The sequence below is a fragment of the Mauremys mutica genome, chromosome 18, assembly GCF_020497125.1.
Source record: "Mauremys mutica isolate MM-2020 ecotype Southern chromosome 18, ASM2049712v1, whole genome shotgun sequence".
Taxonomy (NCBI): domain Eukaryota; kingdom Metazoa; phylum Chordata; order Testudines; family Geoemydidae; genus Mauremys; species Mauremys mutica.
The window spans coordinates 9,845,967-9,872,574 of record NC_059089.1 but is presented as its reverse complement, the minus strand read 5'-3'; the positions used below and the strand labels follow the sequence as shown (position 1 = coordinate 9,872,574).

At 49.0% G+C, this 26,608-nt stretch overlaps 1 protein-coding gene across 6 annotated transcripts in view; it reads right to left on the bottom strand.

The window, feature by feature from the left end:
- The window catches only part of LOC123352682 (dual specificity testis-specific protein kinase 1-like), a 70,309-nt gene that overhangs the window by 31,559 nt on the left and 12,142 nt on the right, over positions 1–26,608 (bottom strand). For 2 of the 6 annotated variants that reach the window (XM_044993130.1, XM_044993131.1), the window contains exon 1: positions 262–460. The exons of the other annotated variants lie outside the window; for them this stretch is intronic. The gene's annotated coding sequence lies outside the window, so the exon portion shown is untranslated. Of the gene's footprint in view, positions 1–261; positions 461–26,608 lie in introns of those variants that run through there. 6 annotated transcript variants of the gene reach the window in all.

Sequence of the window (26,608 nt, the reverse complement as noted above, 5' to 3'; positions counted from 1 at the left end):
GTACTAGCTGACATGCCGAGGGACCATGGCAGGGCAGCATGTGCTGGTTCTGCAGATAAAGAGAGGACTTCAGGGTGGCACCTTTCCTGCCAGACACAGAACTCTTCCATCACTACTTCTGGGGGCTAAAAGTCATGTTTGTAAACAGGACACTTTCTAGGTCTGTTGTCCTTACACCCCCCTCTTGGGAGATGGACCACATGGTCTTTCCCATCTCTTACTATTTTGATTTAGTTCTGCCCCATCCCTATCATTTCAGACCTGATTCTCCGCTCTCTGACTGCAGGGTTCACCGAGTTCAATGGCACTACTTCTCATTTACATCAGCGCCAGGGAGAGGAGAGACACCGCCCTCAGCCTGTCCTACCCCCCGGCTGGCAGCCCATCTGCTTCTCCCTGTACCACAATCACCACGCCTGTCTGGAGGCAGAGCTTACTGATGACCCGGGCAGCATCTGGGGATCCTAGGAGCAGTGCTCTGGCAGGAGAGAGGAAGGCAAGTACAGTCAGTGCAGCCAAGGGTAGCTGCCTGCTCTCCCCCAGCCAACGCTCCTCCTCATGGCTTCACACAGCCTCCCAGCAGGGGGGGACTCTAGCAGGTCATGCCTCAGCCTAACCCAGTCACCATCTGCATCTCCGGCTTCACTCTGCATCCTCTCTAGGCTTCTCCTAATGAGCCCCAGGAGAGGAAGGTTTTAATTGCATGTGCCAGCCGCTGGTGTAAACACTTCCTTCTCCTCACCTAGCCACCCTCCTAGATGGCTGGAGCGCGGGATTCCACCTTTCACACAGTGCCCCATCTGCAGGGAACAGATTCCATCAGCCCCGGCCCTATTTAATTAAACCCAGCCCAGCTGCGTGGCCACAGCTCTTAGCACATGTGGTTGCTTTCGTAACCCATAATCAGCCGCCCAACCCTGGCAATGGAAGCAGAAATCCGAGGCGAGGCTAGAAGCCACAGACCCATTAGCCTTTGGAAACCAATTGTGTGTTTCTAGGCATTTCGCATTTGCAACAGTGCCAAGTTAAAGCAGTATATTGCAGCAAGGAAAACAAGGGAGTATTCATGTATGAGCAGGGTTTGATCGATGGATTCGCTCCGATATTCATCTGATCTCCATTCCTCATCTCTCCTGCCTCTTCTTTTTCCTCCTCTCATAGAGTCACAGATTTTAAAGCGTAAAGAGACCACTATGATCATCTAGTCCAGGGGTGCTCAACCTTTCTCTTTCTGAGCACCCCGCCCCCAGCATGCTATAAAAACTCCATGGCCCCCCTGTGCTACAATAACTGGTTTTCTGCATATAAAAGCCAGGGCCAGCATTAGGGGGTAGCCAGCCGGCAACTGCCTGAGGCCCCAGGCAACAGGGGCTCCCACCAAGCTACACTGCTCAGACTTCGGCTTCAGTCCCAGGGGGCGGGGACTCTAGTCCTGGGCTTCAGCTTTCTGCCCTGGGCCTGCTTGGTGGCCCCCCTGAAACCTGCTCCTGGCCCCCCAGCAGGCCTTGGACCCCTGGTTGAGAGCCACTGATCTAGTCTGACCTCCTGCATAATACAGGCTACAGATCTCACTCAAAGCCAGTAGCAGGGTTGGGATTAGAAGCAGAACCCTGGATTCCTAAATCCCAGTTCCATGCTCTAATCGCTAACCAAATTGCCTGTCTCCAAGCCCCTGCAATCCTATGCCTCTCCTCTCCCCCATCTCACTCTGCTGCTACCCTATGAACAATATATTCCCGAGTGGCTAATTGTGACATGAGCGGTAAACCTTCCACCACTTTTCTTCTCCTCCACTTCCTCCCTTGAGATCATCAATAATTAATTTGCATACTGCAATCCCATTGGTTAAAATGATTAGTCATTGGGGAGAAGGACACAGAAAAAGAGACTGACAGATGTTGGGACGAAGGTGTTGCTGAGTTCCATCGGTGTAAATGCAGAGGATGCTCAGATACCATGGTGATGAGTGTGGTGCGGATGGATACAGAAGCTTCAGCAGTTACTCTTGATTTACACTCGATTTGTAAATGGGAACAGATTTTGGCCCATGCTGGCTTTTTGATACAAAGATGCCAGTGAGCCTTGTAAAATCATAATAGAAATTTACCAGACCAGGCACAAATTGTACTTGCCCACCCATACTATATTGCTGACTATTAAAAATATATATCTTATTTTGCTCTCCTGTCAAAAAAATTATTATATATCTGCGCCAAACAGGTAAGCAAAAGGCTATAAAAAAGGATACAGGTATAACAGAACTCCAGGTACTGCGCAGTGAAAATAATACTCTCCCTTGAATAAAGTTATACTTCATTAAACCAGGCTTTTAACCAAGTGTGACAAAATCCCAAGACAATCCCTACAGTATACAAATGTACACATGATGATTGGCTGAGTTTCCACAGATCTTGCAATTACACCAGTGGTCAATTCGCTTTTCTTAAATGTCTTGAAATCACACTAAAATTTTTATTCTAAGCCTGTATTTTTTCCAAGTTGACTTTGTTATGCAGGATCTATTTCTTCAGTCACGTAAAAAAAAAAAAAAGTTCCCAACCTCTAACAACCAACATCAGGCCTTATGCACACAGAAAGATAAATTAAAATCAGGTTATGCTATAGCACAGAGAGTTATTTTGCATCTGATTTTAATACAAATATCTTTTTCATTGTTAAAGTGAAGCAAATAGCCTTCAAATGTATAAAAAACAAACAGGAAAAATGTTAAATAAGGCTGAAAGACCTTCAAGTTATATTGACATGATAAACTCACTCTGATCATGTGTTTACCACCATGTCCTAAACAGACATAACTCTGAGCCTGGGGTGAAATCCTGGCTCCCATGAAGTCAACTGCAAAACTGTTGACTTCAATGGAGCCAGGATTTCACCTTGGGTTGTGATCCAGATCCAAACCCAAACTCTTCCAATGTATGCGGAGGTTAAGATCTAAGGGTTCTGACTTAGACCCATCTTTAGTCACAATCAGAAAAGAGCCCGAAGAATGATTTGAGGTCTGGAAAATTTGCCTTACAAGAGACTTAAGATGCTCAATTTATTTACCTTATCAATGGAAGGTTATGAGATAACCTGCTCACAGGAAGTACCTATGCAGGGAAAACAGAGGGAGGGATAGCTCAGTGGTTTGAGCATTGGCCTGCTAAACCCAGGGTTGTGAGTTCAGTCTGTCTGGGGATTGGTCCTGCTTTGAGCAGGGGGTTGGACTTAGATACCTCCTGAGGTCCCTTCCAACCCTGATATTCTATGAATGTTTCTTACAATACAGGTCCTTCAACCTAACAGATAAAGGTATAACAAAGATCCAAAGGCTGGAAATTGAAACTAGATAAATTTAAATAAAATAAGCTGAACATTTTTAACAGTCAGGGTAATTAACTAATTTTAATTAGGGTAATTTTTAAATCAGGGTAATTAACCACTAGATCAATTTACCAGGGAATATGGTGGATTCGCCATCATTTGAAGTCCAGAGGAGATGCCTTTCTGAGAGACATGCTCTAGCTCAACCAGAAGTTATCGGCTTCATACAGGAATCACTGGGTGAAATTCCATGGCCTGTACTCGGCAGAAATTCAGACAAGAACTAAATAATGGTCCCTTCTGGTTTTAAAGGGTAAAATTTCCCAAAGTGTCTCAAATGACTTGGCATTGTAAGTTCCATTTTCAAAAGTGAATAAGACGCTTAGAGGCACATTATAGTGGTGCAGCAGTGCCCCACAGCTATGGTGGCGTCATGACTTCTGTTTAAACGCTGACCTTTCTAAGCCCTCTAAAATCGACATGCTCAGTCAGATTCCTTTGACAGTTGCTGTGCCTCGGGAGGGTGCAGGAAAGGGTTGGTGACATCAATTTGGGGACACTTCTGCTAGGGGTTCTGGAGAGAGAGTGGGGTTTTATTTGTGTGTGTGTGTGTGTGCGCACGCCCACGTGTGCAAAGCTAGAGATCAAACTATTGATGTGATGCAGCTCAAAATAGACTCAGTCTGTCGAGTTTTACCCAAGGTAGTGCATAGCATGTACATTTTTAACGTGCACATGCCAACCCAGAAAACCAGCTGGAAAGTTTCCATTCCTGCCATTGTACATGCTTTAAAGTTAGACTCAGGAGGGCACAGGATAAGGTTAGTGATGCAAATTTGGGGTCATTTGATCAAAGAGTTCCCAAATTACAGCCCCCTCCTCCCGCCCCAGTTTCCTTCTGCTGCTTTGTACTTTTATGCTGAGAGGGGCTAGTGACTGGATGAATCACAGGCCCTATTGAGATTGATGGGTGTAAACTCACTCTTCAATTAACATAACTAAGGATGGGTTAATCACAAGCCCCCACTTAAGACAAAAGAAGTTTTGGAATGTGTGCCTGGATGTAGCTACAATTTATGAGTCATGGGTGGCAACTATATTTTAGGGAAATGAAATAAAAGTATTTTTGGGGGGAAAACAGACATGTGAATGCTTGCTGGGAAGGTGTAGCACTCCGCACCTCAAAGTAGCACCCTGGAACCTCCATATTCACCATGGTGATATGATTATGATATGTTTTGTACAAAGTATACTTTGTGAGATATTAATATTCAACAGATCAAGAATTTTAACATATCATGTTGCACTGTATGTGAAGTTATGAAGTATTACTATATTTGTTACTGAAATATGTTGTGAGGTTGGGAACACCCACAACCATCCTTTCCAGTTACAACAAAGGAGCATCCATCAACCACTATCATAGAGACTTCTCGGAAGAGGCACCTACAAAATGGGGGTGGAGTAACCCACCTCACGGCAAAGATCTTTTCAGCAAGCTGGGAAAAAATATAAAAGAGACAGTAACATCATTTCTTGGCCTCTCTCTCCTTCTTCCATGTGTTGAGCTGGGGGAGATGAACATCTGGAAGGCAAAGACTTTGAAGTGGTAAAGATTAGACCCAGGCTGGAAGGTAGCCCCAGCCTATGTATCAAGGAACTGTAACCTGCCTGTATCATCTGTCAGGGTGAGAAAAGCTGTATGAGTCAACTCGTGCTTAGACTAAAAGTTTAGGATTTAAAATGCATGTTTCTATTTTTATTTCTTAAGGTAACTATTTCTGACCTTGATGCCTACCATGTATAATCACTTAAAATCTATCTTTCTGTAGTCAATAAATCTGATTACTCCTGGGGGAATTCTGCACCACTGCGTTTGCACAGAATATATGTCCCCCGCAGACTTCTTTGCTTCCCTGCAGAAAAATGACTTTCTGATGAGGAAGCAAAGGGAAGCCACAAGAGCAGTCAGCAGTATGTTTCGGGTGCCCAGGGAAACCGGGAGAGGTAAATCACTGTGGGGCAGGAGGAGAAACTGGGGAAGACCCAGCTGGTGGCTTCTACCCTGTGTTGGGCTCAGCCACTAGGTCTGGCTGGGCTGGGGAGGACGGGACTTCCTCTTCCCCTGCATGGCATCTGGGACCAGGTAAGACCCATCCCCAGATTTCTCCCGTGGCTGCAGGAAGCTCTGCAAACTCCCCCTTCCCTCTCTGCACCCATCGCTCCTCAGATGCAGGGGGAAGGATCCCTGTACAGGGAGCTACTCCCCCATCCACCCAACCCCCATGCATCCAGACCCCCTCATACCCAGACCCGCCCGCCAAGTCTCACCATCCCGCACTCAGAACCCCCCAATGAGCCCCACTCCCCCTGTACCTGGACCACCCTGATGAGTCACCCGTGCCCAGATCCCCATCCCACCAAGCCCCAATCAGTTGCACCTGTATCCCCACCCCACTGAGCCCCACTCCCCCAGCATCAGGACCCCATACTGAGTCCACCACACCCAGAATCCCCTGCCAAGCTCTATCCCCCCACATGCAGACACACACACACCCCGGCTGAGCCCCAACCACCTTCACCTGGACCCCCCTGCAGAGTCCCATTACAACTGCACCCAGAACCCCCCAACAAGCCGCTTCCACACTCCTTGTCACATAATTACTCATCTATCTTCACTCTCTCTGGCCTGTACTCTTTGTTCCCCTCATAGGAGCTTTTGGAACTATTTGACTCTCTCTGTACAAGGCTTTTAATTGATGTCATAAGGCAGCTATTTCACTAGTATATACAAAACCTGGTTTGCTCCTATATTAAATATGCTGTACAAATACAGAAGCAAAGCCAAGTGGGTGTTAAAAAGGAGTCAGAGGCTAAAAGGGTGGGAATTATCAAGGATCGGAGATAGCAAGAATATCCTTACCCCACCCCCTCAATCCAGAAATATCAACTATTATGAAAAATGCATTGTCGCCTTCATACTAAAACGTTGGAGCAGCATGTGTTTCCAACCACTGGAGAGAATGCAGCACAGGGTGCGATTACAGTAACTTGCCTCTCATTATGGGCAGGGATTAGGCCCAGAATTTTCAAAAGGCCTCAGCACCCACAATTGGGGCCAGACTGTCAAGTGACCTCAGTGCTTTGGGAGGGCGTTGGGTGCTGAGCTCTTCTGAAATTCCAACCCCGATTCCAGGTGCTGAGCATCTGAAAACGTGGCCCCACATCTCTGGACGTTGTGTAGACAACACTCACTCGATATGTTTCCTAGAAGCCAACAGACGCCATTTTAACACCGTCCGTGTCATAGGCGCTGGGTGCTCAGCCCACCAGCCCCAGCTGTTTGGTGGCTCAGGTAGAGGTTTGGAGGAGGGCGGAGAGCAGCAAGCGGTGGGAGGGCAGGGGCCTCAAGGAGGGGGTGGAACGGGGCCGGGCGGGAGTGGCGCGAGGGTGGGGCCTCGGAGGAGGGCGCAGAGTGGGAGCGGGAAGAGACGGAATGAGGGCAGAGCCTTGGGGGAAGGGGCGGAGTGGGGCAGAGCACCCCCAGGGAAAACTAGAAGTCGGCGCCTATGGTCAGTGTTGTCAGCCCAGCTGGTGAAATAGCCTGGTCCAGTGACTAGAACACTAGACTCAAAATCAAGAGACCCGGGTCCCAACCCCAGCTCTGCTGCAGGATGAGTCACGTCCCCTCTCTGCCCTCTATTTCCCCATCTATCAAATGGGACTAACAATACCCTTTACGAAGGGCTCTGAAATCCACGCATGAAAAGTGCTGAATACTGATGCCATTGTTTCCATTTCTCGTCAGGACTGGCACTGTTGTTTCCTAATTTTAATTCTAGTTGCTGGTTAACTCCAGCACGTGTCATTGATTTCTTCAGGCATTTTACTGGTTGTCCTTGAGAACCGATCTGATTAGAAACAGCCACGTGCGGTTGTGCTGCAGGGTAAGTGGGTGGCTCGACAGTGAGCAGCACGAATCGAGTGCTTTACGTTTTCAATGAGCCATACGACAGTAACACATTTTTCTTACTGGCTGTTTATGGAAGAATGGGACGAGATCCCTTTGAATGCTATAGACACGCGCTGTAACTTTTCTTAAATATTAATTTCCATCTCGAACCGGGTTTATTTCATCCCCAAACCATCTGGAAACCAGTGGGCTTCTGCCAGCTTCTGTTAATGAGTAACTAGAATGTTAAACACCAAGTGATGAGACACGGGATGGAAATAATAAATGTTGTCCCTTTTTAGACCAAGCGGTTAGCCAATTTTCAGGGGTCTAGCACAGTGGTTTTCAAACTTTAGGCTGCGTATCACTTTCCAAATAATTTAGTCTACCACATACCGCCCTCTGAGATAGGGCATAATATACCTATGATTAGATTTAGGGTTGCCACCTTTCTAATTGCTGGTAACCAGACCCCCACCCCCTGCTCTGCCTCTTCCCCCAAGACCCAGACCCATCGTTTGCTCCACTCAGCCCCTCTCTCCACTGCTCACTGGATTGTCTCCAGGAACCTGCCTGCAGGTAGGAGGTGGTCCCGGCTGAGCAGGGGCTGGCATGGGTTAATGGGGCCACACCACACACTGACCTGCCGTAACCAGACTGTTGGTTGAGGTATCATTTAGTGTTGCCAGGTCCCTGAAAACCAGGCACCCGGCAACCATAAATGGCACCCGGACACAGAAGCCAAAAACCAGATGGGTGGCAACCCTAATTAGATTGCCAAGTCTTAATACAGTGCTTTGTCCGCCATGACAGGATTTTTCTCATGTACCCCTGAAGAGAGCTCGCATACCTCCATTTGAAAACCACTGATCTAGCTGATTGATTCCTACTGTGTTCAGGGAAACAGGACTTTGTGCATCCTTTGTAGATTAACAGGATTGCATCAGAGAAATACCTGGCTCCACCATCCGTTTCTCCTCCTAATAGAAACAAACAGCCACAGACAGTTCCTTTGTACACAGATCCAAGCCTCTTTCCGTCAGCGCTTCACCCAAAAACTCACTCGCTCTCTGCTTTTTTTCCCCTCAGGGCACTGACACTAAAAGGGCTTCTCTCTGGCTGCGTCTGGGGCTTTTTTTACTCCTTCTCCGAGTCCTGTGTTTCTGCTGCTTGCTTCTCTCACACAGACACAGGCACACCCCTCCACCAACCAATGCCCCAGCCCCTGTGTGTGCAGTCAGGCCCATGAAAGCCCCTTGGGCCACCTGGTTCGGCTTCTATTCAAGCTTTGCCATGCACCTGTGTTTTGGGTGGTGGTTTCTATTGTTTCAGCTACCTGGCCCAGCGGTGGTACGGGTCTTCAGCTGCAGCTCCCCTGCTTTGCCCCAGGCCTCCTGAATCCTCTGGGCAGCCCTGTGGCTGGGATTAGTCTACCCATGGGATTATTTGTGTTCTCTCTCCGGCCATGGGACACCACTAGAGAGGCAGCATGGCCTTGTGGATAAGGCACTGGCCTGGAAGTCAGGACCCCTGGGTTCGATTCTGACCTGTTGGGTCTCTGTTTCCTTTGCCTGAACTCTTTAGACTGTAAGCTCTTATTATGCATGTGTCTAGTACAATGGGGTCTTGATCTTGATTGGGACCTTTGGGTGCAGTGGCACCTAGAGATCCCAGAGTTGATAATAATAACGTTGTGCTAGAGTGGATATCCATAAGTCTAAAACCTAAAAGGGGCTTTTACTTTGGAGCAAGTTAATGGTTAATTCCTCTGCATTCCTTATCCTCTCAGTACTGAGCTAGATGGACCTTTGGCCTGACCCATTATGGCCGTTCTTATGTTCTCTGAGCAGACTTTGGTGTGCAGCCTGTATCCCACACATTCTATCGGTCTGAGCCCTTCCAAGCTTCACCCCATGCCCGATTAGTGGCAAGCGAAAAACATCCAGAGCCTGAGATAATAAACCATCCACACTGCTTGATGAAACATCTCTTTCCTCGAGATGGCAAAATGTGAGGAAATGAGCCCCTTATGCAGTGGACCGAGAGGCTGGGGTTGGATCGACCCAACACGTCAGCAAGACAGGCCTGCACGCGGCTTGCTGCGAGGGAGGGATTGGAAAGGGCAGCCTTGCAGGATGGTTTTTTGCTGAGAGATGTATTTGCTGACTTTGGCTTACGAAGGGGAAAAAACCACACTCTTCCATTTCTTGGAGCTGATGCGGTGTGCTGAGAGCCTGGGATGTCGCACTCATGTGTGTGTCAGCAGATGCTCCTGCAGAGCGGAGACCCGGTGATTACTGGGTCAGTTGCACTCAGAGGGGAAACAAGCAGCTGGCTTTTCCTTTGCTCTGGCAAAGCAACACTCCATGTCACAGGCCTTTACCCCACCTCCCCTTCTGACCCAACTGCTCCATCCACCCCAGGACACAGCGAGCAGGAGGGAAGGGGGCACATCCCAGCAGATCAGAGATGGCTTCACAGCATGAACCACACCGACTGGCTTCTCTGCAGCGTGACCTGTGTAGGGGAGAGAGAATCAAGCACTTTCTGCTACTTTGGCTTGAATTTGAGCTGCAAGGCTGAGATCTAGGTTCAAATCACCCCAAAGGCTGCAGGGGGGTTGGGTCAGCCCATTACAGACACACAAGCCAGTTGGGTCACAAGGCTCCAGATCCACACACCCCAACAGTTCAGGCAGTGCTGGATCCGGGTTTTGTTTCAAGCCCAACTCGAACGGCAGTGACTCCACGTTTGGGGTGACGGGACGAGAAAAGCCAATGGGGTCTGGGCGAGCCCCACTGTGGTATCTCCACGCACTCCTGGCACACGGGCCACCAGAGTTCACAAGATGACCAGGGAACAGGCACTTTCTACTCTTGCTCAGGCTCCCTGTTGTATCAAGGAACAGCTTAATATGCCACTATTGTTGCCTCTCTTTTTAGTGGGATATAAATTGGAATCAAATGGGCTTTCTCCAACCACTCCCACAGCATTTAATTTGCAAGCATCTAAAATGCCGAGTGCAGGGTTCACTCTCCAAAATGAACACATAAGGGACAATTGCACCAGCTACCTCAAAGCAGAGAGCAATTGTGCTGCATTTAGAATTAACCTACAATCCATTTGGGACCCAGTACATTAGACCACCACGAGGTTTGAAACGATTAATGAGAGCACAAGAGGGCTCTAACGCACCAGAATAATTCACTAGAGCCTGATCGTTCCCACTCACACCAAAAAACACAAAGGGGAAAGGATTTTTTAAAATGCCCTGCTTGATAGGAGTGTTAATTTCGCTGTGCTGTCTCCCTTATCTGCACACCGTAGCCAGCCGCCAGGCATTCTCTGTAGCACAGTACCAGGCCTAACCAGAAAGTGAGAATTTGTCTGAAGTGTCATCTACGCAGCCACCCCCGGGGCAGCAAAGAACAGATGTGATGAGACTATGGGCCTGATACAGGAGAGGGAGATCAATCAATCAATGCGCATGGGTCAGCACATAAATATGGATCCAGGCAGACATAACATTGATTCTAGTCCAGTACTGAAGGGCATGGGTGTTATGGGCTGCTTGCAAGAAAAATCAGCAATCCAGGCAGAAGCTCAAGGTTTGTCCATGCCTAAGTGCAAAATGGCAAGCGTCACATGGGAACGGAAATCAGCGCCAGTACTTTGCTATCTGATAATCTCAAAGTGCTTTACACTGATTAAGGCTCACACCCACTCGGGCAAGTATCATTATCCCCCTTTGACAGAAAGGAAACTGAAGCACGCAGTGGTGAAGTGTCTTGCTAAGGGTCACACAGTCAACCGAATCCTGAAACTCTGACTCTCAGGGTCTGTCTACACTGCAGTCACGAGGGGTGATTGCAGCACACGTACACACATACCCAAGTTAGCTTTGACTGAGTTAGCTCTAAAAATAGCAGCAAAGGCAAGGCAGCATGGATTAACCACCTCACTACCTGCCCAGGGCCTGGGATGGGCTTGTAATGGAAAATTAGCCTGTGCTCCAATGGCTTCACTGTAATTTTGGGGCAAATTAGTTTGGGTCCACCTACACATGCTGCAATCACTCTTCCTGAGTGCAGTGTAGACACACCCTTAGTCTTCTGCATTAACCACTAGCCACTACAGCCATTTTGAAAATAGGGACACAGCAATCATCCGAATGTCCTTCGAGCCAACTGGGGGGATTATTTCAAAGATGATCTGCAAAGGATTGTATCTAACTGGTCCTGTGGCCTTTTTCGCTTCTTTATGATGAAGAGTTGAAAGGAGTAACACAATTTGGTGGATTTTTAATTGAAAAAAAAAAAAAAGATTAGGAATATCAAGTCTGGCCTTTCTTGGTTTTGCTGTTCGGTTGTCTATGGTGAGCTCTCACACTTTAATGGGTGTGGGGTGTGTATGTGTATGACTCTTTAACAAAGAAGCCCTTTTCTCAATTGTTGATTAGACAGTGTAGTTAGAAAGGCGTTAATACAGAGTTACAAACAGTCTAACTAAATATTCGTTCTCCACTCAGTTGCTCAGGCTTCATTCTTCTGTTTCTTATGGTTTCATAGTTTCACAAGTTTCCTGCCATGATACTGTCCTCCAGGCTACAATGGCACAAGCCCAAATTCTTCCCCCCTTCCCACGTCTCCTTTAACAGGGAAACATTTGTATGTAGAAGGGCTACACAGAGAAACTAAAAAAATCTACTCTCCCTTCTGCATAAAGATAAAGAAGTGCGTGGAGCAGCAGCAGGGCAGTGCTCATCCCGCTAGCACGCGGCAGGGTAGCTGACTGAATGAAATTTAAAACCTGCATAACTCAGCAACAGCTGGATGGATTTTATCCAAACTTCCAAACACTTTCTCTGCTGCATTACAGCCTTGTCCACACAAGAAGTTGAGGTACTTTAACTTTTTTAAGGTTTTTAAGCCAATGTAGTTCAAGCGGCGCAAGCCCCTGTGTGGACACTCGTATTTCAGTCTGAGTCGCTTGTTTCAGTTTGCTTAAACCTGTTTCTAAACGGGGGGAGGGATAGCTCAGTGGTTTGAGCATTGGCCTGCTAAACCCAGGGTTGAGAGTTCGATCCTTGAGGAGGCCATTTAGGGATCTGGGGCAAAAATCTGTCTGGGGATTGGTCCTGCTCTGAGCAGGGGGTTGGACTAGATACCTTCTGAGGTCCCTTCCAACCCTGAGATTCTATGATTCTAACTTACAATAACTCAAAACAAGCCGCCCTCAAACCAAACCGAGAGGAAAATGGTCAGGTGGTTCGGACACTAGCATGGGACATGGGAGACTGGGCTCAATTCCCTGTCCTGCCCCAGACTGTCTGTGACAAGCCACCAAGGCCATGTCTACATGGTGCGTTATGCTCAGTAAGCCGGGGTGTGAATCTACAGTGCACCATCTGGCCATGGCCCAGGTGAAAGCCCTGGAGTGCCAGGCAGTAACCTGCTGTGCAGACAAGCCCTTAGTCTCTCTGTGCCTCAGTCCCCCATCTGTACAATGGGGATACTAGCCTGCCCTGCCTCCGAAGGGCGTTGTGAGGATAAAGGCATTAAAGATTGTGAGGTGCTGCTACTACTGAGATGGGGGCCATAAAAATACCGTACAGACATCCACACTGGAGGAACTGGCTCCGTTTAAATAAAACTTTCTCATGCAGACAAGCCCTCGGAGAAAATATGAACTTTCATAGCCAAAAGAGATTTTTTCAGGTAGTTATAAGTCATCAAATAAAGGAAGGGTATGGACAGAACGAGGATTTTTATAGAGTAGTACAAACAAAGTAGGAGTTAGGTGTTTAACCACTGGAACAGATTACCAAGGGAAGTGGTGGATTCTCCATCTCTTGATTCCTTCAAATCAAGCCCAGATGCCTTTCTGGAAGATACACTTTAGCCAAATACCAGTTATTGAGCTCAGTGCAGGGGTAACTGGGTGAGGTTCCTGTGATACACAGGAGGACGAATTAGATCAGGGGTGGGCAAACTACCGCCCATGGGCTGCATCCGGCCCAGGAGCCATTTTAAGCTGGCCCGCAAGCCGCAACAAGTGGCTTGGCCCCGCTCAGGCACTCTGTCCTGGACCACACCACACGGCTTGGTCCCGCTCCAGCACTCCAGCCAGGGCCGCACCACCCAGCTCCTGGAAGCCGCAGCATGCCCTCACTCCGGTTCCTGTGCGCTCCAATGGTAGCTGCAGGGGCGGTGCCTGCAGATGGGGCAGTGTGCAGAGCCGCCTGGCCGCACCTCCGCGTAGGAGCCAGAGAAGGGACATGACACTGTTTCCAGGAGTCACTTGAGGTAAGCGCCGCTTGGAGCCTGCACCCCCTGAGCCTCTCCCCACGCCCCAACCCCCTGCTCCAGCCCTGATCCCCCTCCCACTCTCCAAACCCCTCGATCCCCTCCTGCATCCCAAACCCCTTTTCCTCAGCCCCACCCCAGAGCCTGCACCCCCTCCCACGCCTCAACCCCGACATTCATGGCCCGCCATACAATTTCTATTCCCTGATATGGCCCTCAGGCCATAAAGTTTCCCCACCCCTGAACTAGATGCTTCCTTCTGGCTGTGAGAGCTGAATAGCAGGAAAGATTTCCCAGTGGTGAGATCTATGAGGCGGTGGAACAGTCCAAGGGAAAGGATGGAAATCCCATGGTAAAAAAAAAAACCCTAATCTGTACCAGGCATCAAAGATTAGGCTCTAGGGACAACCCTGCCTTGGCCCCTGTAACCAGACCAGATGCCTCTCGTGGCCTGGGGTTACACTACGGGCTGCCTGCTTCAGTTTCCCCTCTCAGACTGTTCAAATAAAACTTCCCTTCAGGCTTTTTCTTGGTCAAAAGTACCCCCCCCACACCCTGCCAGAGACTGGGTTCATTCACAGAAACTAAACTGCAAACAAAACTCAAAATCCTCAAACAAAGGCCATTCCTAAATCCACACAAAACAAGGCCTTCCTGCCTGGGGCCTTCGCAGTCTGTCTCCTGCTTGGACAGGGTCTCTCCCCTGGTCTCAGGGTCTTCCCTGCAGGAGCCTTTCCTCACTCCCCACAGAGGCTTCCCGAGCTTCCCCCTTCATAAGGAAGTACCTGATTCAGCCCAGGTGCGCCTCGTTCTGCGACCAGGGCTGGCTGGCCCCAGGCCTCGAGCAGCAAGCCACCCCGTTACAGTCCCCCACCCACAGGGGTGGAACTAGACAGGTCCTGCAGGTCTTTCCATCTCTAACTTCAACCCCGTCTACAGCCTCGCCACCCTAATGCTGCCATAACAATACCCAGAGGTGAGAGCAGCGATGTGGGGAGTCTGGGGGAGGACAAGCCAGCATCCAAAGTACCACCGTGCTAGGCCACTCCCACAGGTGCCCCACACTTTGCCACTACTAACACTGGCTGTGCTCCAGCCATTGCCACTGGCATCAGCAGCAGGCAGTGCCCCATCCTCTGCCACCACCAGCGTCAGCAATGGCCCGACCCCAGCACTCATCAGCAGTGCCCTCTAGCACCGCACACACCAGCTCCTCAGGCCTCTTCAAGCATGGGTAGTGTCCCACCTGCTGACGCCAACCAGACCTCCCCCCCACCCCAGAAGGTGGGCAGAGAGGAGCCTGATCTCTCTATCACTGTCTCCAGGATCAGAGCCGTCCCAAGGGAAGAGTGCTACAGGTGTCTGCTCTGTGCCCTCAGCCCCAGAGCTGAGCCACACCCCGTCTAAATCTACCAAGTCAGAGTCAGACCAGGCTGACTCTAGAAGCTGCGGCTCAGCTGGTTCCTGGACAAGCGAATGCGTCCCCCTAAACTAGACCCCTTGCGGCATGCTGGCAGAGGAGCCACAGCCCTGCAGCCAACAGCAAGGAGAGACGCAGGTCAGGGCCACGAGAGACATGCCCGAGAGAAGGAAAAACCTCAGCAGAATGAAGTGGATTTTGCGGTGGTGAATGGCGCTGGGTCAACAGCCCCAGAGAAACCAGTTCTGTGCATTCACAGAACTGGCACAGCCTGGGCAGCTGGCTTCCCTCCCACCGCCCTGCTGGTGTACCTCACTCCGGCCTGCACAGACGGCTCTGAGGGCACAAAGGGAGCTCGGTCAATGGCCCATTCAGTGCTTGGCCTCTCTGCTGAGGCTGCCAACAAGAGGCCTGGTTAGTGCTATCTGTGGGGGTGGTTTCGCAGTTTGACTCGGACGCTTTCTCTGCTGCTTCTTGCAGATTCCATCCAGCTCTCCGGGCTGTGTACGGTTATCCCTGGACTCCGACACGAAGTGCTGGGCCGACCGGAGTGAGAGTGGAGAGGGGCAGTGTTTCTGGCCTAACAGAGTTATGGACCATTCACACCACGCTACGTAACCTGCAGCTGCAGAGAGGCCTCGCCACTCCCGGAACGGCTGAAATGGTACCGGGATCTTCACCGCTCATCATTCTGAACCAGCTCATGAGGCTTTGTGTTGACAGAGCCCTGTGATGATGATGGCTTGAAACCACCTGGGGAATCAGGGCCTCTCCTTTCCACATTTCTGGGGACACGCCGCCAGCTCCGTCCTCTGTTTAGCAGGAAACCTTCACCCCGAGCCCCTAACCCTCTCTACAAACAGATGCTCTCTTCTGCGTCCCACCCCACTACTACTTAATTTGTAATGAAAGAGAAGCTGGAGCTCAAGCAATTAGGTGCTGGAGCTCAAGCAATTTTTTTTATGTTCATAACTGACGCATCAAGCCCAGAGGTGTGGGGCTCAGCGCTAGCAAGCCTTGGCACAAATTAAACACTGCACCCCATGCAACCAACGGCAGTTTAGTGCAGGGGTAAGGTTCCACCCTGAACCTTGGGCCTTGTAATGAAGAGGCCCAATCAAATGGCTTCCCAGGAGCCCCCATTTGGATTGAGATGTTGCAATGTTTAGCACACCTTTGGGACAGGGTATTCTTCCATCACTGAGAAAAGAGGAAAAATAGTTCCCCAGAAAAAAAATCCTGCTACAAATGGATTTCTGCTCAGGAGCATCAATGCCACAAACCAGCATTCTGCTAAGGGCACGGGGGGACTTTAAGGGCTTAAGCCATTCTCATTGTAACCCTGTTGGGTTCAGATGGCTTACACCAGGAAGGAAGTTTATCTGCTGAAACACTACGATCTGCCAGGCTATTTATCGAGGCACATGCGGTTCCTTTTGCAACCCCAGTGGAATGATGATAAACTCTAAGCAAAGAAAGTTAATTGCCATCTAGAACACCTCAAAATATTTATAAAGAAAACTGGGAAATGAATCACAATAGTTCCATCGATTCTCACTTCCCAAGTTGAAACTATGGCTCCTGGGCAGTTAAATGATTTCAGTTTAGATGCTGCTCAAAGGCACGAATTCAATACGGACAAAAGATTTGGTTTTGTAGGCAAATTGCTACTATGTAGGGGTGAGAGAATGAACGCACTCCGCAAGTTAGCATTTCCCCTGCAAAAAGCTACAGTGCAAAATTGTTCTAATAGATCTCCCAGGGGCGGTTGTGTTTTGGATGTTTTTCCATTCTAGAAGACACATTTTCAAAGCCCCTTTTATGAATTATGCAACTCATCCTCACAAGCAAAATGCCCGCTCTTGCAATATGATGACGGGGTTGGAACTTAATGAATTCTGTTGAATTCGACATGATTAAGGATTGTTCAGTACAGCTAGCACCTCTCTTTAGGAATCCATCATACAATCACTCCTAGTTATTCTCTGACACGACAGCCAAGTGCACATCCATCCTGTGCTTGTTTCTCTGACAACAGCGCTGGATCAGCAACGCAACTTCAAAAATATGGATTCTAATAAAGGAGAGAGTCCAAGATTCCAGGTGTAGGCCTTGCATGAACAATGAAAGAAAACAGAACTAAAGAAACAGGTTAATTAATGGAGAGAGCATGAATTCACAAGTGGCCTTGAAAAAAACATGTAGTTACTGAATAAAGAAATAATAAGAAGAGTAAGTTGGATACGTTTGAAGCTGCAGCTTTGCTTACTAGTATATTTTGTAATTTGTAGACGGTTTAGGATCTATACAGGGATTGGTTATAAAAATTAGTAAACCAATTATAAAGTGTGATGCAATGTAAAAACACAAGGAGAGGGCATTAGTCTTTGCATATAATCTGATTGATTATTATGTATTTGCAGCTGTGGTGCACCCTAGCCCAACCCCCTACACCAGAACCTCAGGTGTCGCTTTATGAAGTGACAATAAAGAAACCTCAGTGATGAGTCTGGATTCCAGAGACCTGGAAAAAGTGTTCTCCCAGAACCGGACAAGGGGATCCAGATCAGCCAAGTGGAAAAGGTCTCCGAGGGAATCCCAACACCAGATCTCAGGCTTAGTCCAGTTTCTGGATTCCAAGAATGTGTTTTGGCTTTTTTATGCAATGGATTTACTTCCCTTCAAAAAACAAAATGTGATTTTGTGCCACTCTAAGAAGCAGCTAAGTGGTGGTGGGGCCACTCAATGGGAGAGAAATGAAGTTATTAGCACCGCACTTTAACACGGTGATGGCTTTAAGCCCACACTGGGTGAGAGAAGCTTTGCCCTTTTGCAGCTACTCACGAAAGCAATGTACATAGGCACATGAACTGCTGGGAGAGGGTGCAGTGGTTAGGGTGTGCTAGCCTAGAACTTGGGAGAGGTGGAGTCAACTCTCTGCTCTGCCACAGGCACCCTGGGTGACCTTGGGCAAGTCACTTTTAGTCTCTCTGTGCCTCAGTTCTCCATCTGTACACTGGGGATAACTGCACAGCCCTGCCTCACAGGGGTGTTGTGAGGATAAATACAGAAAAGACTGAGGTGCTCAGACACTAGGGGAGCAATACTCAGACTGAGGCTCGCAAGTCACAAGTGGCTCATTAATGTGTCTCTTGTGGCTCTTTTCAGCACATGATATTAAAACACCATGTGGTTTAATGATTAACCAATGGGGATGCTTTTACTGTGTTATTAACTAATTAAGTTATTAACTTATTTGCTGTGTGAATATATTTAGAGAGAGAGAGAGAGAGAATGACAGTAAATACAACACTGAATTCACACTCCTGTGGCTCTTCTGGGTAATGTTGATCGCTAATTTGACTCCTGAACCACTGAGGTGTGCTGAGTATCACTGCCCTAGGCTAACTGGGGCTATACCATAGCTATCTAGAGGGTGCAGGATGCAGTCCCTTGTTACTAGTATTATGTGTATTACTGGGGCACTTAGGGTACGTCTACACCACACTCTCAGCCCAGGCTGTGACTCAGGTTTGAGCCAAAGCCCCACTCCTGTCCACACACAAATCAGACTGACTCTATTCAGGATCTGGGTCCTAGGACTCTGCTGGGGGGTGCCAGACCTTGAATCCCACTGTGACTCAGGTCCAAGCCCTGTCATTTTCCAGTGCTGCAGGGGAAGCCACAGACCCGAGTCAGAAGGTCTGCACAGTGCAGTGTGGATGCATTAGCACGGCGGTGAGACCCATGTCAAGCGACTGTAAGCCCAGGTTAACAATGCAGCGGGGACACTCAAGTCCACAAGCCCGGGTCCCACACACTCAAGTGTACAATGCAGTGTAAATGTACCTTTCGAGGCCCCTGCTGAGATCAGGGCCCCATCGTTCTAGGTGTTGTGCAGACGCACAGTAGGAGACAGCCCCTGCCCCGAAGAGTTTCCAGTATAAATACACAAGGTTGGAGAAAAGAAAACCTTGTTTGCCCTGGTCCACAGCTGTGGAACTGGGGCATGGAGAGATTAAGGAACTGGAGCACAAATCCCATAGGCTTACTATGGTTCTTGTGCTTCTATAATCCTCCTGTCAAGGGACTTGCCCACACTCACACCAAGAGCGCATGGTGGAGGTGGGAACTGAACCTACATCTCCCAAGGGCTAGTCCAGTGCCTCACCCACCAGCCTACTCTTGCATTCCCTCTCTCTGCCATCTCTGCTGACTTAGTTCTGTTGGCTGATGCAGGCACGTCTCGGGCTATCCCTGCCCCTCCTCGCCATCGCTGAGGTACTGAGTGACTGTATCCCTTGATCCTTTGGCTGGGGGTGAACAGGTGCGAGGGGACACATGCAAGGAGCAATCTGCAGAGTAAGAAGGTGCCAGTTTCACATAATTATTTTTCAGAGCAGGGCCATCCTTGATGTTTCTAATTAGCCATATAGCAGGGTGCCTGGGGAACATGGTATAGGGGAACCTGGGGAACCCCTGTACAGAGCCGTTCAGACACTGAGATCGATATCTCGAGCTCTTCCTTATTGAGTCAACAGTAAAATCCTCAAATAAAAGCAGCAGCAGTCAGGAGAGTCAGTTCCTTGCTTTTTTCAGCAGATATCCACAAAGCAGGCTACTCAACCAGATGTTTGGGGTCAAATCCAGGTCCCATGTAAGTATGTCCAACTCCTCTGAATCACACCTGCTTCTACCAGGCCTGAATCCAGACATTCTCTCTTTGGCGCTGAGACGTCAGGGGCCGCTGATGCCTGATGTCGGTGGAGTCACACCAGGGATGAGCCGAGCCCAAGAAATGAGAACCGACAAGGGAGTCACTTGATACAGCACACTTATTAAGGATCAGCTCATATCTTACTGATCGCTCTTTCTCTACTGCTGAGAGTTTCCTCCTCGCTGCGTCCTGCCTTTTCGCACCTGCCTGCTGAGTTCTTAGGCCTGGTCTACACGTACAACGTAGGTCAACATAGCTACATCGATGGAAAAACCCCATCCGTTGGCGCAGGGTGCATCTACGCTACAGGGTTATGGTCTATATGACATTGCTATGCCAGTATGGGCTCCGTAGCATAGACACAGCTGTGAGGCATTAAAACTTTCCTATGGCTTGTCAGTGTCCTATCCATCTCTGCGATACACCTTCCCTGAAAGACAGGCTGTCCTTGCTGGATCAAATGCCATTTCCACATGCAGCACAGTACAGACAGACAGTATTTGCACAGGAACTTGTGTTAGACAAAGTTTCTCAAGGCAACCAGGCTGTTTCCAGGAACCTTACATGCAACGTCACAGTAACCACTGCATGCTAATGTTGGACGCCTCAAACACAATGCCTTCAATGAGTGTCCATCTCAACTAGCACGCAACCGGCAGGAGGCACAGGGCAGATCGTAACAGCCCTAGGCAATGTGAGAGAAATGGGCTGACACCTCGTGGTAATACAGAATAAGGATACTTAGCGCTTAACATAATTAAAGCGCTGTACAGACAATAAGTCATCAATAAGCACATTTCCCCCTGTGAAGCAGGCAGGTATTTTTATCCTCATTTTACAGCTTGGAAAACTAAAGCTGAACAAAAGAGAGGCTAGGCGACTAACCCAAGGACATAGAGTGAGTCAGTGTAAGAGACAATTAGCACTCGGGAGTGGCGGTGGTGAACAGAGCTGCTCCCTCCATACAGCACAGGTGTCCCCAGAACCTCAGCCATGTGGAGCAACCTTTCAGATGCTCTAACTTACATTAGTTTTCCATATTATTGATGGGTGGCTGACCAAGGAAAATACCCAGACGCTGCACCTGGAGGAACGGCTACACCATGCCCTCTTTCCATCTGGCCCTGCCCCTTTTCTCAACTGTGCTGCCTGCTGCACTACCGGTGATCTATGTAGGCACAGAATCAGACCAGCATACGTTATACCGGGGGCTCAGTCAAGATACAAATCATATTTACACCAGCAGAATGACCTTAGTGCACCCAAGAATCGGGCCCGACATTTTACTATGCCCTATTCCAGTTAGTCCCTGAGAGCCAATGCAGCTCTGGGTGAGTGAGCCGGATCAATTCTGGCTCATGCACCATCAACACTGAGTTCTGAGTGCAGACTCTTCAGTGCTCTTGGCACATGAGCCAGAAAGTACCAAGCTTGGCTCTCAGATCACAGGGGGTGATTGCAGGGCAAGTGGCCTTCCAAATTATAAACCAAGCAAACTTGATCTGGAGTTACTGAGAGGAAATGAACTCAGAGCCCCACAACGCTGTGTTTATAAAGTCACTTTTCAGAGTGGAATAGTGAAGGATTATTGAGAAGGATATTTTCACTACTTGTCTACGGCTAAGTCACTTAGGAATAAGGCTATACAATTCTTATCCCAGTAGCCACAGCCTCAGGGTAATTATGATAGAGCTCATTAATTATCTATATATCACAAAACATATAGGACCCTATTCATCCCTGGCATAACTGGTTTTGATGAAGTTACACAGGGATGAATGTGACCCATAGAGTTTTGTTTTAAACGCAGCACCTGTCATCTGTCCTATTGCAACCAGACCTGTTAGAAATATTGGTGTCACTGATACCGACACTGATCAAATGGAAAAGGACGAATTCCAAACATTCATCGTATGGCAGGATTCACGGGAGAGAGAGTGAAACCTCTAGCCCCAAAAGCTCATGTTCAAGACTTGAGAAACAGGAGTCAAAGCATTTGCCATCGGTACTCAGTGCCTCAAGTGCCAAGGCATGGACCCTAGCCACACAAACCAGACTGTATTAATGTGAACCAAGCCAAGTTACTTTACATTTCCCTTGCAAATATTAATATTGACGGAAGAGGAAAAAGAGATTGTGCTGACTTTGATGTCTTAGTTAGCATCAGGTATGAGACCCCCAGGGCCGGCGCTTCCATTAGGCAACACTAGGCGGTCGCCTAGGGCGCCAGGATTCGGGGGGCGGCATTTTGTGCGCAGGAGCGGGGCCAGGGTTTCTGGCGCCCTAGGCAGAATTCAGGGGGCGGCATTTTGTGTGCTCCCCACGGGGCGCGCGGGAGCTTCTGGTTCCGCTCCCGCCGCACCGCCAAAGAAGGACCCTCCGCCAAAATGCCGCAGGCGACAGCGGCAGTCATTGAGCTGCTCAATAGCCTGCCGCTGTTTTCCGCAGCACGTCGGCGGAAGGTCCTTCTTTGGCGGCACGACGGGAGTGGAACCGGAAGCTCCCGCGCGCCCCGTGGGGAGCGCACAAAATGCCACCCCCCGAATTCTGCCTAGGGCGCCAGAAAGCCTGACGCCGCTCCTGAAGAGACCCTGAAACGACCTCTTTAAAGATCCAACAGCTCTGCTCCTTCAAATAATAGCTGACAAACCTCCCGGAGTCCTCTAAGACGACCTTCAGCAAGAAACAAAGAAGACCTCACCTGACATTCTTAAGGAAAAACCAAGCAGCCTTCTATCTATATTATAAAGGCAGGGAAAAGAGCCCAAACACATTCATTTCCTTTGCAGGCAAAACATCCCCTTTTCCTTATCCTGTTGTTCAGTGTGCTCTCCACACGACTGTTCCCCTACACCCCCGACATGGGTGCATTTAAGTAGTGCTATGTAAACACAGAACCAAATCTTGAAGGCCTTGCTGATTGGCTTTCAGGGGAGTTTTGCCTGCTCTAGGACGTTAGGTTTCAGTCCATACATTTTTAAGATGCTTTTGGACCCTTCATAAAAACAGGAATTAAAGAAAGATCAACCCTTATTATTACAGAGTTTATTGCTGCTGGTTTTTATTTTTATTTTTTAGTGCTGAAATGTGGGATTTATCCAGACAGGCAGGGTGTTGTGTGACAATAGCATGGGTGATATTGCACATGCAGCTGCATCTGGCCATCAATGCACAATGCCCTGACTGATGACAGCACTGATGTTATGTGCAAGAGCCAGCTTTCAAGTGAGCGGGTCAGTGGAAGGTTTGATGGAAAGATGAAGGTGGTGGTGCCGACAGGTCCCTGATCTCAGCCCCCCTGACCTCCATGGGGGAGAGAATGAGGCCCCAATGCAGCCAGGTTCTTAAACATGTGCCTAATGTTCTGCAGGTCAGCAAGCCCACGGAAGTCAGCAAAACTAGGTGCTTCACATCAGTCATGTGTTTAAGAACCTTGTTGGATTCAGGCCTGACGACTTCCAAATCTGTCTAACACTGAGATTTTTTGAACTACAACCATCTAATATTTCACCTTTCAAACCACGTGATCCTTTTTAATCTCAGCTCTGAATCTCCTGACTTTAAAGGATTTGGGGGAAATGTTCTGATAAAATTGGCTTAAACCAGTGGTCCTCAACCTTTCCTGGGTGGCGGGCACCGGACAACGAGCCACCGAGGACCGTGGCAACGTCGAGAGGCATTGCAGCCGAGAAGCCGCCGAAGTAGCGTCATCAAGAGGCGCCGCTGCCGAAATGCCACCGAAAATAAGCGGCATTTCAGTGGCGCCGCCTCTTGGTGATGCTGCTTTTTGGTGGCATTTTGGCGGATGCTTGTCCGCCAGCCAGTACCCACCCGCACATAGATGCCCCGGCGGGTGCCATTGTGCCCGCGGGCACCGCGTTGGGGACCACTGGCTTAAACCAACGGATCTCTATTTCCACTCTTTAACTCAGTCTTCAAAAAGGGTCTGATGCTGCTGAGTGTCAAGCCCCCTCAGCTTCCACTTGCTTCAGTTCAGCCCCTTTTAAGGCCACCCTGCTATTGGCTGGTCCGGTATTCCTACTCTCTCTTATCATTCAAGATTTGCTTTTTTCAGCCTATTTACTCTGTCCCATTGTCAGCCCTTTGCATTCCCCACTTCTCTTGTACAGTCACTTTCTCCTGTTGTCTGTAGGAGTCTTTCATATAGTAGCTGGGGAGAAAACACACATTTACAAATCTGAAAGCGTAGTTGTCAAACCACAAAAACAGGCTGGGGCAGCAGACTTAGGGGCAGATGTAGGAACCAAAACAACTTTCAACTCATTGATTTAAACTGGATGCCTATGAAGTTGCCACTGTCCCTTGAACAGAACTTTCCAGCCCTACATTTCCAGAGTACCCTCGATTATCCGGGGGTAATGGAGGGACAGGGAGATGGAAGCAGGAGACAGAGCAGCAGCTCAATAAACAGAGGAGGAGGAGGCAACACCTCCAGGTGGGGAGAGGTCAGTAAGGGGGTTCCCGGGAAGGAGATGAGGTAACAAGCCTGTTAGAAAATAACTAAATGCTTGGGAGTGGGGATGAATGTGGCTGCCAGGTAACGTGGGAGAGCGGGGGAAATAACGGACCCAAGTGGGTGTGAGAGGGGTGACACTTCTGGAGGGATGAGGGGGAGACACAACCAGGCTTGAATCACACCGAAGAGGTGGGGAAAAAGAGAGCAACACACCAGGTGGAGATGGGGTAACAGTGGGGGAGGGGGGAGAGGTGCAAGTTACATACCCGAGGGGAGAACACAATCAAGCTGTGCAACAGTCACCTTATGCAATCACTTGGTCTTAGCACCATCAGACTCCCCTTCCCCCATTCACTCCTACTGTTTGTTATGCTGGCTTGTTGCATCTTGTCTGAAATTAGATTGCAAGCTCTTTGGGGAGGGGCCATGACATTCCATGGGTTTGTTCAGTACCCAGCACACTGGGACCCTCTCCTGATTGAGGCCTTTGCACATTACCATAATACAGATATTAAACCAGAGCAATAAAGAGGCAAAGTCCTCTCTTCCTTTCCATCCCTTACGCATAGTGTCTGCTTTCCCCAACTTCTGCACATCGGAAATGCTGAATTTGAGAAAGTAAATTTCAGCCTTGGGTGAACCCTCACAAACCTATTTTGGAATTTCCTGCCCTACTAATTTGGGGTAGTTGTTGTGCAGTCACTTGCACCACAATCAACTGGGCACTTGTCCCTGATTTCCTCTGTGGTAGAACGATGTCTGTGAGTCATGTCTGTGGTGAGCAGCCCATCACAAACAAGCTGGGAAGGGGAAACTTTCTGCAAATAAATAAACTGGGCTGGAACCTCCTTTTTTCTTCAGTGCTAAAATGTGCATTGACATGATACATGTGATCTGTGGTCAACATTAACAGCAAATTACTTTAGTTAGAGTTATAGGAATTGTTTTTAAAAAAAAAAAAAGGCATCCCGTTAAGAGAGAGAGCGTGAACGTAAAACCTCACACTGAGTCACACACACACTTTTTTCTCCCAGTATCTGTTCCTTCTTTGCGGCCTTTAAAACACCTAGGGCCCTTCCCCTGAAGCAGCTGGTACTGGCCATTGTTGAAGATGAGATACTGGACTAGATGGACCACTAGTCTGATCCAGGACAGCATCCCTGATGTTCCTCCCCTGTAGTCCTAATGCAAGCTCAATTCTCACTGAATTCAATGGGAATTTTGCCTATGGTGGAATTGCAGGATCAGGCCCCTTAATTTCTAAACATGCTTCTTTTCCACTCCCCAAAAAGGACAGCTTTGGGGCACAGCTAGAGCCCTGATCCTGGCCCTGGCAGGGCTTCTCTTCCATTAAGGCTTTGTGGGAAAGCGCAAAGTAGGCCCATGGGACCAAAAGCCTTTTTGCGGAAGAACTAACTCACCTGCAGCATTTAACTAATACAAATAGTTATAGAATGGTAAAATAATCTCTTCCAGTCAAAAATCTTAAAGTGCCTTTTAAACACAAATTAATTTAGCCATACAGCACGCGGCGAGGTGCTTCATCCAGCTCTGCAATACAGATCCCTCCGCAGGACAACTGCTTACCAGCACATGGGCAACTGATTAGCATTTACAGCTACTATCATCATTAGTATGTTGAACTCTGGTTCCCGGAGGGTCCAACCAAGCCAGGCCCAGCCATACCTGCATTTTTCTGGCAGCCCCATCAGTTTCCACAGAATTTAAGCTTTTATTTGAGAGAAGAAAATTTCCTACCCTCAAGGTTCTAAAGCACCTTCCCAATGTGACCTGATACAGTTGCTGTCTGCAGTCAGTGTCAGTCAGCAACAATGGACCAAATTCAGTGTTGGCCCAAGGGGGTGCAGCACCCTCTGAAGTCAATGGAAATTGCACCCTTGTTGCATCAGGACTGAATTTGACCCATTAGCACTGAGAGGTGTGAACCACCCATAGTCATATCCTGGGTGTTGACTCTGAAACCTACCAATGGCCACTAAGAAAACTGGATTAGGTGTTTCCGCTAAAATGATCAGAAGGGAAAATAATGCTTTGTGGAGCCTTCAGAGCAGGCACTTACATTTGCACAACTGGTCTGTGGGGCACCTACCACTCTGCACCCAGGAGGGGTGCACGCTCCTCGGGGCCGGGAGTGAGTGTGACGTGCAGAGCACCCAGCGCAGCTGGGGCCCGATTCTACCTGCCAGCTGAGGCTGCTGCAACAGAGAGAAACAACAACAGCGTTGCGGGGCTGTGGGCAGGGCTAGGGACGGCAGGCGGCGCTTGCACAGAGGGGCCCCCACCTGTGGCCCGGCACGGAGGACCCCCAGGCACTTGCTGAGCCGCGGGGCTGGGAGGTGCAGGCAGGCGGAGCTGCCTCCCCGCGGGAAGCACAGCGCCCACCGCCGCCGAG